Source organism: Notamacropus eugenii, chromosome 6 (genome assembly GCF_028372415.1).
Source record: "Notamacropus eugenii isolate mMacEug1 chromosome 6, mMacEug1.pri_v2, whole genome shotgun sequence".
Lineage (NCBI taxonomy): Eukaryota > Metazoa > Chordata > Mammalia > Diprotodontia > Macropodidae > Notamacropus > Notamacropus eugenii.
The window spans coordinates 324498884-324513331 of NC_092877.1; the positions used below are offsets into that span (position 1 = coordinate 324498884).

At 36.7% G+C, this 14448-nt stretch overlaps 1 pseudogene; it reads right to left on the bottom strand.

Annotated features, from left to right (window-relative positions):
* Window positions 1-696: 696 nt before the first annotated feature.
* Window positions 697-13939, bottom strand: LOC140512391 (eukaryotic translation initiation factor 2 subunit 1 pseudogene; annotated as a pseudogene).
* Between the last annotated feature and the right edge of the window lie 509 nt (window positions 13940-14448).

Below are 14448 nucleotides of genomic sequence, written 5' to 3' on the forward strand. Positions count from 1 at the left end.
CTCCTCACATCCATCTTTTAGCATTTTGTTTTCTGTCAAGGTTCAGCTCAGTTGCCACTTTCTACAAAAAGTCTTTCTTGATCCCATCAGCTACTTGTTCATCTCCTGTTCCATCTCCTTGTATCCATTTTATATATGCCTATATATGGTATTTATGTTCTTTCTTCCCTACTTTAACTGTAAATACCTCTATGACTAGGATTATATTATTTTTGTTTTTGTATTCTCTGGTCCTAGCACACTATTTGGAATATGGGAGGCATGCAATAAAATTTTGTTTAATAAAATATCTTTGGTATGCTAGTAAAGAAAGTGTGGTTGAAAACATGGTTCTTAATTTCTACTTGGAAGATCATATTATACAATCCTTTAAGTCATTCTTACCAATGCCATTCAGATACCAACGGGACTGCCCTTTTTGTATTTCCATTGCTCAGCACTGTATTCAGTACACAGGAAGTGATTAATAAATACTTTCCCCTTCCATTTCCTCCCAGGTAGAGAATGAAAGGTCTAGGAGGAAAGGCTTTAGTAATGGGGTCAATGACTGAAAGGGTAAGCCAGCTGTGTACTAACCTAGGCTTTCCTGTGTAGCTTTACATCCATATGTCATCTAGCTTGTCTATATAGAAATTAGAAAAAAAAGATTTGTAGGCATTGGTAATAGGGTAAATTTCCTGTGTGAAAATGGCTTGCTTAAAACATGTTTGGGTTACTCATGAAATCTGGGGATGTTTCAGCTACATTCTGCATGCCAGGAAATTCTGGACCTGTTTGCAACACATCATTTTGCCAAAATCCCACCTCCAGCAGACTGTTGTAGCTCATCAGAATTCTGCTCTTTTCATGCTTGAAGAAATAACCAAAAAATGGAAAAAATACAAATTGTATTGAGAATATACAATTAATGAAAGGTAACTATATTTTTATCTCTACACACTGGAAAGTCAGTGCTAATTGATCAAGCATTAAAATGGTTTCTGCACATTAATATCTAATCTATTAGTTTAAATACATCTGAAATCATATAAAATCCAATTAGCAAGAGTCTCAGTAATCTACTGATCTAGCTGTCATGAAACAATTATGGTATGGTCAAATTCATGTTACCTGGAGACCTGGGTTTGGGTGGGGTGTAATTATTTTTCCTGTCAGGCAGTTTGTTGCCATTATGTTTTTCATTGTTTCATTTTCAAGGGTATCTGTCCACTGATTTTAAGATTAGATGAATTTTTAAAAATTATTTTATTTATTTTTTTTTAATGTTCTACAATCACTACCATAAAAGTTAGATTTTTACCCCCCTCACCTACACTCCACCACTCCCCTCCCTCTCCAAGACAGCATACAATTCTATATAGGACCTACATATACTTTCCTATTGAATATGTTTTCAGTATAGTCATGCTGTATAGACCAACTAAAATAAATGGAAGAAATCATATAACAAATCAAAACATAATACACACACAAACACACACAAACATGACCTGCTGCATTCTGCAAATGAATTCCATAATTCTTTCTCTGAGTATGGAAGGCATTTTGCTTTAGAAAACCACTGGGAATTTTTTTTTTTTAAGTTCTTGCGTTATTGTGAAGTTCCAAGCCTACCAGAAAAAACTCTCACACAGTGTGGTCATTGCTGTGCACAAAGTTCTCCTGGTTCTGCTCCTTTTGCTCAGCATCAGATCATATAAATCCTTCCATGCTTCTCTGAAGTCTTCTTGTTCATCATTTCTTATGGTGCAATAGTACTCCATTACATTCATATACCATAATTTATTCAGCCATTCCCCAATTGATGGGCATCCCCTTGACTTCCAGTTTTTGGCAACTACAAAGAGTGCTGCTATAAATATTTTTGTACTTGTGGCACCCTTTCCCATTTTTATGATCTCTTGGGGATACAGTCCTAGTAACGATATTGCTGGGTCAAAGGGTATGCACATTTTTGTAGCCCTTTGGGCATAGTTCCAAACTGCTCTCCAGAATGGATGGATGACCTCACAGCTCCACCAACAAGATTAGCTGAATTTTGATATAGATGGCTAAATTATTATGCCTAGCTCTTGAGAGATATTTCTAATGATGCCTTTTAAAATGCCCCTCCCCCAATTCATCAAACATTTATTAATCACTTACAAAAGCTGAGTACTGTTCCAAGTCCTAGGTGAGATAAAAGGTTAAATAAGATAAATCCTCATCCTCATAGAGTTAGTGACCCATATGCCCTGGAAGTCCCTGAGGCCCTTTGAAGGGATCCATGAGGTTAAAACTATTTTCATAATAATATCAAGATATTTTAATTTCTAATGCAATAAATATTGATAGATTCTTTCCACATAAACCAAAGCTCACTGTGATATCCCCAATAACTTTTAAAAGAATACAGGTATCTTGACACCAAACAATTTGAAAACCACTGATCTGCGTCAATATGGAACACAAACTGTTTATATATGTCCCATATGACCCTTCTAGACCAGAGACTCTGATCTAAAAGAAAAAAGAAAAGAAAACTAGTTTTTCAATGTTTGAGTAAGGTCCCTTTATTAGTGAGAGGTATGGAAAAATGAAATCACAAAATTGATTTTTTAGCTACTTTCTAATGATTTTGGATAGAACTTCACGTATTTTTCTTATTAAAAATTGCCCCTGTCCTATGATCCATGTCATCTAGTGGAATGGGACAAACTTTCTACCTGTTGGGAGTTCATTTACAGTAATAGTCTGAGTGCATGGTACTCAGGAACTGGGATAGTCCATTAGGAAGAGATCTAGATATAAAATCAGAAAATGACTTCTGAATCTCAGCTTTATTTCTTACCGCCTTTGTTACCTTGAGCAAGTCACGTCTCCTTTGTGAACCTCATTTTTCCTACTTAGAAAATGAGAAGGATTAGATTAGATCCAAAGAATTTTCCATTGATAGAAGGAATATTAGAGGTTGGGTAGACCAACAGGATGATCTGAAAAATGAAAAACCCGATGCTCTGAGAGCTGAAGTATTATCCTCAGAGCCACAGGCCATCCAACATGGGAACAGAACTTATGACTTCTGAAGCTTTCTCACAGCTTTAAGTCTGTGATCCTAAGAAATGAATTCATGGATCCTCTACTCAGTACTTTGCAGACCAAAAGTATTAGTGTTCTTCTAAGATCTGAGCAATTTACTGTAAAACTCCATCACTCTGATATTGATTTATGCAAAATAGCAGTCTTCTTCAATAACAATAAGAGATAATTCACAGTCCCCTGGGATTTATTTTAACAAGATTTTGGGAGGCTTCCTGTCAATTTCAGAAATAATTTACCAATTAACACTTTCCTTGAAGTGTTAGGTGATAAATTCCCAAATTCATATTTAGGAAATGGGTCTTCTGGAGAACTTTTTCAGGAAGACAATGTAAATATACTGTGATAAAAATAACCTAAAATATCTTATTTTAGAATATTACAAAAGTTTCATTCATTCCTTTATTCCTTCCTTCCTCTTTTTCTTCCTTTCTTTCTTCTTCCTCCCGTTTTCCTTTCCTCAATTCTTTTCCCTTCCCTCCTTTCTTGCCTTCTTTCTTTGTTTCTTTCTTCCTCGTTCCTTTCCTCCCTCCCTTTCTTTTTTCTTTCTTTCTTTTTCCAGAGCTATGATACATTGTTAAAAGAATATTAAAAGTGTTAAACATGTGTCTAAAGATTTGGAACCATTTAGCAACAACAACAAAAAAAATAAAAGACACTTAAACATAGGCAATGTTATTTTGTGGGTTTTGTGAGTCAACATGCAGCTCACAGGGATCCTTATGTATGGTTAGGTAGCCCCTATTTCTATCTGAGTTTGACACTTTTTTTTCTTTTGTAACCCCTAGGAAGGAAATTCCTTCTACCAATTTAGATTAGCAAACTCTCTCTAACACACAGTTTTAGAAAGTCCTTTGAAGTTATAGAGAGGTGACTTGCTCAGAATCACACAGCCAGTAAGCTTCAGAAACAGGATTGAATCCTCTTCCAAGTGGCAAGACTTCCTCTCTATCCATCATACCACAATGCCCTTCACAGTGAACATACACTTGGAAATAATACTAAGCAAAGTCTAATAGTGAGGGCTGAAATGACACCCATATTAACATAAATTTGATCAAAATTACATGCTAATCCCATCACTACCTTAAATTGGAGTGATACAAATGTGCCAGGGTTTTGAGAAAGCATGGAAATAGTTAAAATGGAGCAGAAAGGGCTTTCATAGATCAAGAATGGTAAATCAATCATTTCAAAAGCCACAAAACTAGAAAGAGGAACCTGGAAATTGTCATGGTTCATTAAAATCAGTGCCTAATATACACTACTACACTAATCAAACAGTTAACAATTTGTACTCTAGAGCATTCTAAGAGAGAAGTTGTAATGGAAGGCATTTTAAGTGAGGACTTGAAAAACTGGTCCCAGGAAGTCAGTCAAATAAATACAAATGTAGATGTTCATGAAGTTCTTCAATCTCAAGTGTCAGGATAAAGAGCCATCTGGGAATGAAGGAGATTTTATTGAATCTCCATTTGGTCCATAATTCCTAAGGACATAGTGTCCTGCAAGGTTTGTTTCTGAAAAAGAGAAATCAACAACAAAACATCTAAGGTTCAGTAGTAATTGAGATAGACAGCTAGGTGACCCAGTGGATGCAATATTGGGCTTGGAATCAGGAGGACTCATTTTCCTAAGTTCTAATCTGACCTCAGACACTTACTGTCTGTGAGACCCTGGCTAAGTCACTTAACCCTGTTCATCTCAGTTTCCTCATCTGTAAAATGAACTTGTGAAGGAAATGGCAAACTGCTCCTGTACCTTCATGAAGAAAACTCCCAATGAGATCATGAAGAGAATACATGATGAACAACAGTAACTAAAATAGTACAATAAATTAAAGTCAGAAGATCTTAGTTTCACACACATCTCTATCTTTCTGTCTATAAGATCTAGGACAACTTATCAAACCTTTCTTCACCAGATACCTCACATTTAAAGTATGGGGGTTTTACTGGATAACCATTTAGGTTGTTTCCAACTTTTGATCAATGATCTCCTGCTGGCAGTAGGTTCTGATTTGGTTTTTTAAACTTGAAAGACAGTAAACAAATAACCAAAAAAAAAAACTGCATGAAATGGAGGAAATAGTATTTAAAGTAGACATTTGAGGGGCAGGTGGGTGGTGCGGTGAATAGAGCATTGACCTTGAAATCAAGAGGATCTAAGTTCAAATCTGGTCTCAGATTTGAGATCTTTGTGATCAGGGAGCAAGTCATTTAAAGTTGATTGCCTCACTTCTGTCCTCCAAAAGACAGGAGATATTTGAACTGCAAGCAGATGAGCAGCTTGGTAGATGCCCCTAAATTAATCCCATCCTCCTTTTCATTACTGAATTAAATTCAGTTAACTTGAATATATTGGCCACAAAAAAGGAAACCTTTTAAAATAAAGTTATGGTAAAAGTATGTAATTGAATTATTGATTTCTAGATCTCATTTAATAAACATTTTAAAATCCCATTGTGGGATAGCATAAAAGCATGCATTTAGCTCTTGGTATCCATCTCTGGTCCTCCTCCGTTCCAAAGAAGCTCTTTTTGAACCATTGTCTAGAGTCCCAGAGCCTCAGAACTTTTGAGATGTAAAACTCCAAGATTTTCCATCATCCAGATTATTTGGATCTAGTGAGCAGTATCTAAGCCACACTTTTATGTTTCAGATTAAGGTTGGGTCATCAGGGAAATCAGGATCAAGTCAACATTAGATAGTTAAGTCAAAAGGGGTCTCAAAAGCTCTCCGAGTTAAGACTATCCATTAAGGACTATCATGACTGAAATGGACAGACACATTCGAATTTTATCTGGTTAAAATAGTGACTTTCACTTTCCTTTGGGTGCTACAAGATCCATAGTCATGATATTCTGTATCTTTCCCCCATGTATTGCATTTTCTTTATCCATTAGTTAGTAAGGACCAATGAGAAAGAGCGGTAAGAAAAATTCACTGGAAAAGCTGGTCTGACTTTGGTTGAGGGAGATAATTGCAAGCATTTATAAAATGTTTTAATGATTCAAAAGTGTTTTATATATATATAATTTCCTTTGATCCTCACAACAACCCTGTGAGGTAGGGCTTTTTATCATTATCTGTATTTGTAGATATGAGAAAAATGAAACCAAGAGAGGTTAGGGGATTACCAAAGGGTCACACAGGTAGAGAGTAAGTAAGGATATAAATTCAGGTCTTCCTGGCTCCAAATCCAACACTTATCTTCCTGAGTTCAAATCTGGCCTCAAATACTTATAAGCTGTGTGATCCTGGGCAAGTCACTTAACCATATTTGCCTCAGTTTCCTCATCTGTAAAATGAGTTGTGAGGGAAATAGCAAATCATTCCAGTATCTTTGTCAAGAACCACAAATGGGTTGATGAAGTTGGATACAATTAAAAAAAAAGACTTAACAACAGCAACTATGCAAAGTACTTTGAGAGATGGAAAGAATGTAAAAATCGCTATTGGCTTCAAGCATATAGTATGTATAGTATACATACTATATGGGGTGGGGAATAAAACAGGAACACAAATATAATATAAGGTAAACTTAGAAATTGATCTTTTATGTAACTTCACCATAGACACAAACAGTTACCAACACTCACAGGAGTCACAGAAGTCAATGCAGAAGGACGAATTTATGGGCAAGTCAGAAGTTGAACTAGACCTTGAGAGAAGATGTAGAGTCAGCTATTGGAGGGGGCAGGGACATGTTAGGCTCAGGAGAGATGTGTAAATAGGTTGGATGGGAGGCTTCAAGATGTATAAAGAGGCTGAAAATCTGTCTAGGTGAAAGGGTTCAAGGAGAGATATAGAAGAAAGTCAATCATTTTAGAGGGGAAGGCTGGCAACTAATTATAGAGGTGTATCAACTTTCATAATGAAAAGAGACAAATAGTAGAATGGGGAAATCCATCTTTTCAGATAAATTTACATGTTGCAACTACTGCCTGGCACACAGAAGCAATGTTGGTTTTTTCTTTTGTTTATTATTCCTTTAAAAATGTGAGACTTGAGGGGAAGGATGGGAGAAAGAGAAAAAGAAATATATACATATACCTTCAATCCTAATCCAGAATCTCAGAGTTGGGAAGGACCTCACAGACCATCAGATACATCTTGATTTCACAGAGAAGCTATGAAGAGCCGGCCGAGAGTATCCTTCTGCCACAGCAACTGTTTACACTGTGTGGTGGTGATTGTGGTATTTTGTAATAGTGAGAGGCAATGTGGAATAAGTGCATTAGGAAACAGTCTTGAAGTCAGGAAAATTTGGGTTCAGATTGTGCTTCTTATCCTTAATGTGACCAAAGGCATGTTACCTGACTTCTCAAGGCTCTCTGGGTACATAAGTCAGCAAGTTACAGATGGGCTAAAACAATTTATTTATTCTAATAAAAATCCTTTGAAAAAAATCTCCCTTCCCCTTCTCTCTTCTCTCTATCAGATCTGGATTTGGTAAAGGTCCTTCTCTACCTGTATAAAGGGAATTTAGAGGCTGGAAATTATTGCTCTGCCTTTCTTTTTATAATGCAGAATAAATGCATTTGCCAGATCTAGCAGATAATACCTTTTTTACAGAGACCATTATTGAAATTGAAATTTCAAAGTGACAGGTGGACCACTTTCAAGATGATCAGTGTTGTTAGTTAATTCTATTTCAGAATGATCAGGAAATATCACACTGGAAAGAAAGCCCATCCCCTCTCATTGTCCCCAGGTGTCAAAATTGTGTAGTAACTAAAGAAATACAAAGCAAAATAGAATTAGATTTTGATATAGTGTCCCCGTTCAGTTTCCAAACTAAACTTACATTGTTCTAATGGAAAATTCAGGGAAATAGAAGTGGTTTCAGTTGCTTTCTAGTGCTAACATTAAGAGATAGGCAGCAACTTAAAGCATAATAGAGTCCTCCAAATCAGCTACACAATGGGAAGTTTCAATCATTTGTGTGTATCTTCTCCCTATACCCATGAAATAAAGCAGTTATTCTGTTACAAAGGTGGATAAAACTGACATTCCAATTTGTAGACAACAGTGATGCATATCTATATTTTTAAATTAATTTTTAATTTCAGAGGTTTTATTGGATTTTTTCATTTTCTCCATCTGATAACTTTTTTTGCTTAACTCCAGAATTGAAAGCCCATCTCTGCTGAAATGACGTATACTGGATATACTAAGCTAGTTTATCTGAGGCTGAAAAGGGCTTAGCCGTGGCAACCTTCTGAGGCACAATTTTCTCTATGGCTATGTTTGTGTCTTTTCTGTAATTTCTTTGATGACTTCATCAGGTCATTGCAGGTCTGGGTTATCGGCATTCATAGATTGATACTTCCACTTTATCTGATTTGAAGCAGGTTTATAAGGATAGTTAAGTTTGCTTTCTTGTTTTTGTTTTCACTTATTGCTGTAAGAGACAATGGAAAGAAGGGTAGACATGCATTGAGGAGGTCACTTAACATTTCTGTGCCTCAATTTCCTCATATGTAAAATGGGGAAAATAATGGGACCTAAATTTTAGGTGTATCAACTATCAAATGTGACATTTAATGAGGATGAGATGTAATGAGATGCATCTTACTGTATGTAAAATCTTCTGTTAACAATAAAGCACAGTGTAATTGTGAGCAATTATTTATTTGCCTTGATGAAGGGAGGTGCCATACCAAGAAAATCACAGGTTCATGGCATATTGACATGAGCTTCCTGTTGTTTATCAATCTGGATGTGCCAGGTGGTAATCTCTGCCCATCAGCAGAGAAAGAAGTCCTTGAGAAGGGAAAGTGCTGTAATATTGAAAAAGGTGTGGACAAGACACATCCCATGGGGCTTTTGGACATATCCTCTAAGAAAGTTTCTGCCCATTGTCATGTGTGACAAGCCTGGATAAGTGGAGCAAGAAAGGAACCCAAGAATTGATAAGGATTTTAACCTTAGTGAGTGTGAATGTAAGGAAATAAGAGAAGTTGGGAAAGATAAGAAAACAAATATGTACTATATCGGTAGAGCTATAGAGATGGAAAATGGTCCCACCTTTATTGTGTCATTTTGGTCTTTTCCTACTTGATCTAGTAAAGCTAATGTGAAGGAAAACCTCTAAGCCCAACCCTCCCCTCGAAAATTTATGTACTCTTGTCCTCTTTACCAGAGCTGAATATGGCTCTGCTACTAATAGTTATGATTGAACACATGACCCCATTATGCTATATGAACCTCTATTGATCCCCAGAGAGTGTTTGTGAATACACAGACATAAAAGTAATTCATTGTTATGATAATCAAGACCCAAAGGTCATGAGGCAGGCAGGTAGGCACAATATATTTATTAATGAAATGTGTTTTTCTAAATGAAACACCACAGTAGCTGAGCAGCTGTTTTCGTGTCCAAGTGAGTGATGCAGGCAGACAAATGGAAGACAAAGGAAGCAAAGTTCACTTGAGAAGAGATGCAAGTAGATTTGTGAAACATTTGTAAGATTCTCTATACTCAAATCTATTGTGTTTAATTGTTCCTCTCCCTCTTTTCCTTTTTACTAAGCAACATGGATAATTGGACTGGTTTCCAAAGACTCCAGAGAGTAGCAAAGTGCAAAGCACAAACATCGAAATTCATTCAAGTATATCAAAAATAGAGCACTCCATTTTACTAGTAGGGAGCATTGATGATTCTTTTATATAGGGAAGATTTTAGAGGTTGGCTTCAGTTGCTGATTGATTATAATTCTGATGAGAAGTCAATCATTAACAATGCTTACAAATCATTAAGGAAAGAATGAATAAAGTGAATCAATAAAATCATGAGTTTATACTGCATTGTGCTGAAAAGATAAATTATTAAAGAATGGACATTCTTTTATGCATGAATCATCAGTGCTACTCCTCTGTTGAAAGATATTCAGTGTCTTTCTATTGTCTTGAATTCAAACCCTTTGATAATTTGTTACTATCTTACCTTTTCAGGTATATTATATATTTCTTCCCCTCATTCATTCAAATTGGACTAATCTCTGTCCCTCAGACATGCCCAGAATTTTCTTGATAGTGTCTTTACTCCTGTTATAACTTTCCTTGGAATGTCCTCCCTCTGCCTCTTCTTCTGAAGGACTAACCATTGTTGAAACTCCAAATGTTGTCCTACAAGCCATCCTTGATTGTGTTTGTTAGTGATGAACTTGTCCCTTGGATTCATGAATTTTTGGTTTTCAAATCTCTAATGAACTTGTCATACAATACTGTTTATTTAGTTATCTGTATTGTTGTCATATCACATTTTGTTGTTGTTCAGTCATTTCAGTCATGTCCAACTCTTCATGATTCCAATTGGGGTCTTTTTGGCAAAGACACTGCAGTGTCTTGCTATTTTCTTCTTCAGCTCATTTATACAGATAAGGAAACTGAGGCAAAATGAGTTGAGTGACTTGTCTGGGGTTATGCAGCTAGTAAGTATCTCAAGTCAGATTTGAATTCATGAAGATGAATCTTCCTGTTTCTCAATCCAGCATTGTATCCACTGTATCATCTAGCTGCCCATCTTATCTCATACTAGACTTGTAAAGTTCAAGAACACAAGGAATCTGACTTATTCAAAATCTACATCCTCTGTAGTACCTAGTATAGTTGCTTTGTTCAGAGTTGGTGTTGAACAAATATTAATGAGTATGTATATATTTATATACATGTATATAAAATGTGTGTGTGCATACACACATACATATATCTTTCAGTATAAGTTCACTATCTGTTTTAATGATGATCTTTTGTCTCATTTCCTTCCTTGACCTTCCACACTTTCATATATGCTTTAAAAAATTTATTTAAGGGGGACACAGCCAAGTTGGTGGAGAAGAAAGATGAACTTTCTCCAGCTCTCTCCTCATAGCCCATAAAATACCTGTAAAAATGATTCTAAACAAATTCTAGAGCAGCAGAAGCCCCAAAATGACAGAGTGAAAGAGATTTCCAGCCCAAGACAGCCTGGAAGGCTGAAAGGTTTATTACACTGGGCGAGGAGCAGAGCACAGTCCAGAATGGGCCTTGTGGGCATGGACAGGACTGGAGCAGGCTTCAGGGCATGGAATCATGGGTAGAAGCTTCAGTTCCCCCATTTGTCAACCCATAAATACCATAAACAGCTTCAAAGATCAGTGAGAAAGCTCTTTCACCTGAGTAAGAGGGGTATGTGGTCTGACCTCAGCACCAGCCCCAAGCAGTGTCCATTTTTAGAGCCCTCTGCCTAAAGACCCTGGGGAAATTGAGAAGCAGATCTCAGCCTCAGTTCTGAGTGGTAGTCCTGGGGTAAAGAGGAGAACGGGTGTGGTAGAGTTAGTGGTGGCTGTGAAGAGGGAATCCTACTCTTACTTCCTGGGCAGAAAAGAGTGCTTGTGGTTGCTCCCAGACCAGAGCACAGGCCAGAAGAGGAGTAAACTCCTTTCCCTTGATTGTACCACCTTGGAGGAACTGAGAACTTACAGGTGCCTAGAATATACTCTCCATTTGATAAAGGACTCAAAAGTCAAGTAATTGGCTGGGAAAATGCCCCAAAAAAGGGAAAAAATAAGACTACAGAAGGTTACTTTCTTGCTAAAAAGGTATTTTCTTCCATCCTTTTGGATGAGGAAGAACAAAACATAGCATCAGAGGGAGACATAAAAATCAAGACTTCTACATTTGAAACCTCCAAAATAAATATGCAATGGTCTCAGGCCATGGAAGAACTCAAAAAGAATTTTGAAAATCAAGTAAGAGAGGTCGAGGAAAAATTGGGAAAAGAAATGAGAGCAATGCAAGAAAATCATGAAAAGTGAGTCAACAGCTTGCTAAAGGAGAACCCCCAAAATAATACTGAAGAAAGTTTCTTAATCTCTGCCTGCTTCAGTTTTGTCACCTGGAAAATGAGGATAAAAATAGCACCTATCCTTCTTGGATGTAGCGAGGATAATCTATGATAATATTTGTAAAGTGCTTTGCAAATCCTAAAGCCCTATGTAACTACTGATAATGATGATGATGATGATGATGACGACGATGGTGATGATGATGAAGAAAAAGAAGAAGATGATGGTGATGATGATGACGAAGATGATGATGATGATGATGATGAGGACAGTGATGATGATGACACTGATGTTGGTGATGATGTCAGGATTCTCCCTGCAAATATTGTTAATTTGTCTGTGAAAATGTCTTCAAATTGTCTTCACAAATGTGCAGACTTCCCTGTTGAGGTGAGCATGTAGGATACATGCTGATTAAATAAGTTGGGTGGGTGTTTGATGAATGATTTGTTGCACAAATCAAACCTTATAAATGGGACAGAAGATATATGTGATGTAAGATTTAATCTTGTTCCATTTAAATTAAATGTAGGGGACACCTTGATTTCTGTTCTCTCCCATAGGGTTCCCATTATATTTCAGGTGTAGAAAATTTGGCATGAATAGGAAAAAAAAGATCATTTCACTTTCAGATTTTTCTCCATTTAACTGTAGATTTATGATTGCTAGGTAAGAAAGTGATCTTTTAAATTTGCAGGTACCTATATAGTTAATCTATGAACTGTATGAGGATTCTTTCATGTGGGTATGAGGTACAGTCTAGTTTCTATTTTCCATCCTCTGTGGTTAGATGAAGACACTTGAGGTTAGAGAAAATAGTTTATAGAAACAAATGCTGTACAATGCATTGAATGGTTACTTAATTCAAATGAAGTTACATCCAGGAAGTACAGACCTAATAGGTATCCATCGTTTTTTGGCCCTCTTGCCAATCCAAATCTATGAATAAATATCCTGGAGGGCATTTCACATGGTGGTTTGTTGAGGTATTTAAGTATTTTTAAATACAAAGTATTCAGCTTTGACATTTTCATCATTGGAAAGCTTTCAAGTCTAGCATATCTAAGCCAGGAAGAGCTAATCTGTGTTGCTTCAGTCAGACTCCTTTTCCCCAAAATGTTTATCTTCACCTTTGGTTTCCATTTCCTCGCATTATCATATCCATTCATCTCAATATTATCCCTCTCAAGTCTCTCTGGTTGTCTTGCAATCTGTTTCATCTGTCTCTGTGACCTCTTTGGACTCCATTTGAACACTGAAGACACCCCCTCTTCTCCTCAGTCCTTTCTTTGATGACAATCAAAGACAGGTCTTCTGTTTTCTCTGGGATGTAGTAGTTATTACATATCGAGGAAGTGCTATAAGATTAATCTCGATGGGTATATTTTCTGTGGAACAATTCAAACCTACTCTTAGAACTTCTTTTATAGCATCAATTCCTCACAACCACAATGAGCCACTTCATATCGGTTCAGATTTTGACAGTTTATGGTGTCAAGCACCTATTTATATTATCCATCAGCACTCTTCTTTCATCTTCATTCAATCCAGTCTATGTAGGGTTGAAGGGTCTGAGACTGCATGTTTAAATGCATCAGAGACATCACATCCTGGGCTTTTATACTTGTTATCAAAGACCCAGTTCTCTGGAACAAGTTCTTCAGCTGCTCATTCTTACTGCACTCTAACAGTTCAGCAAGATGGCAAAGGATGCTATAAACACTTTGGGATCTGGTGAATTTGTCTTCACACTTGATTGCTTCTTTTGGATATGCTCTTGTTTTTTGACAAATCAATAAACAAATCCTTGTCCTTTGTCCACTCTAATGCCTGCCACATGTTAATTTCTGCCAATTCAAATGAGTTTGGTAATGGAGTAGATACATCTTCTAGACATTTCACTAAGAAGTATCATGCCCTCAATATTGTTGTATTCCAACAGACTGACATAAACTCCAAATTCACCATAATCACATCTTCCATTTAAGGAAATTTGCACTGGTAGAATCTAAAACTTGGTCCTGTCATTCACAGGAATGTGTGTGTAGGTCTCAGACCAAGTCCTCACACTGCTCTCTACCCTGTGGGAGACACCAAGAACTCTGGCTGCACCAGACTCTGCCATAGCTGTCACTTCTTTTTCTCGGAGTGTGGTAGGCATCATCGTATTCTGATAATATTTAAGCAATGAGTTGGGGAAGTTAAGTGTTGAAATGGATAGATTCCTGGGCTTGAAATCAGGAAGACTGATCTTCAAATCTGGGCTCAGATACTTGCTAGCTATGTAACTCTGGCCAAGTCACCTTAGTTTCCTCATGTATAAAATGAGCTGGAGAAGGAAATGGCAAATCACCCCAATATCTTTGCCAAGAAAACTCCAAAATGGGATCATGGAGAGTCAGATATGACTTAAAAATTCCTGAGCAACACCATTGAGTTGATAAGGATAGATACTATGATGACAGAAAAGAAGGTATAGAAATAAGAGTGGATAATATTAGAAAATGAAGATTCTATTTATAGCTATGCCATTAGAT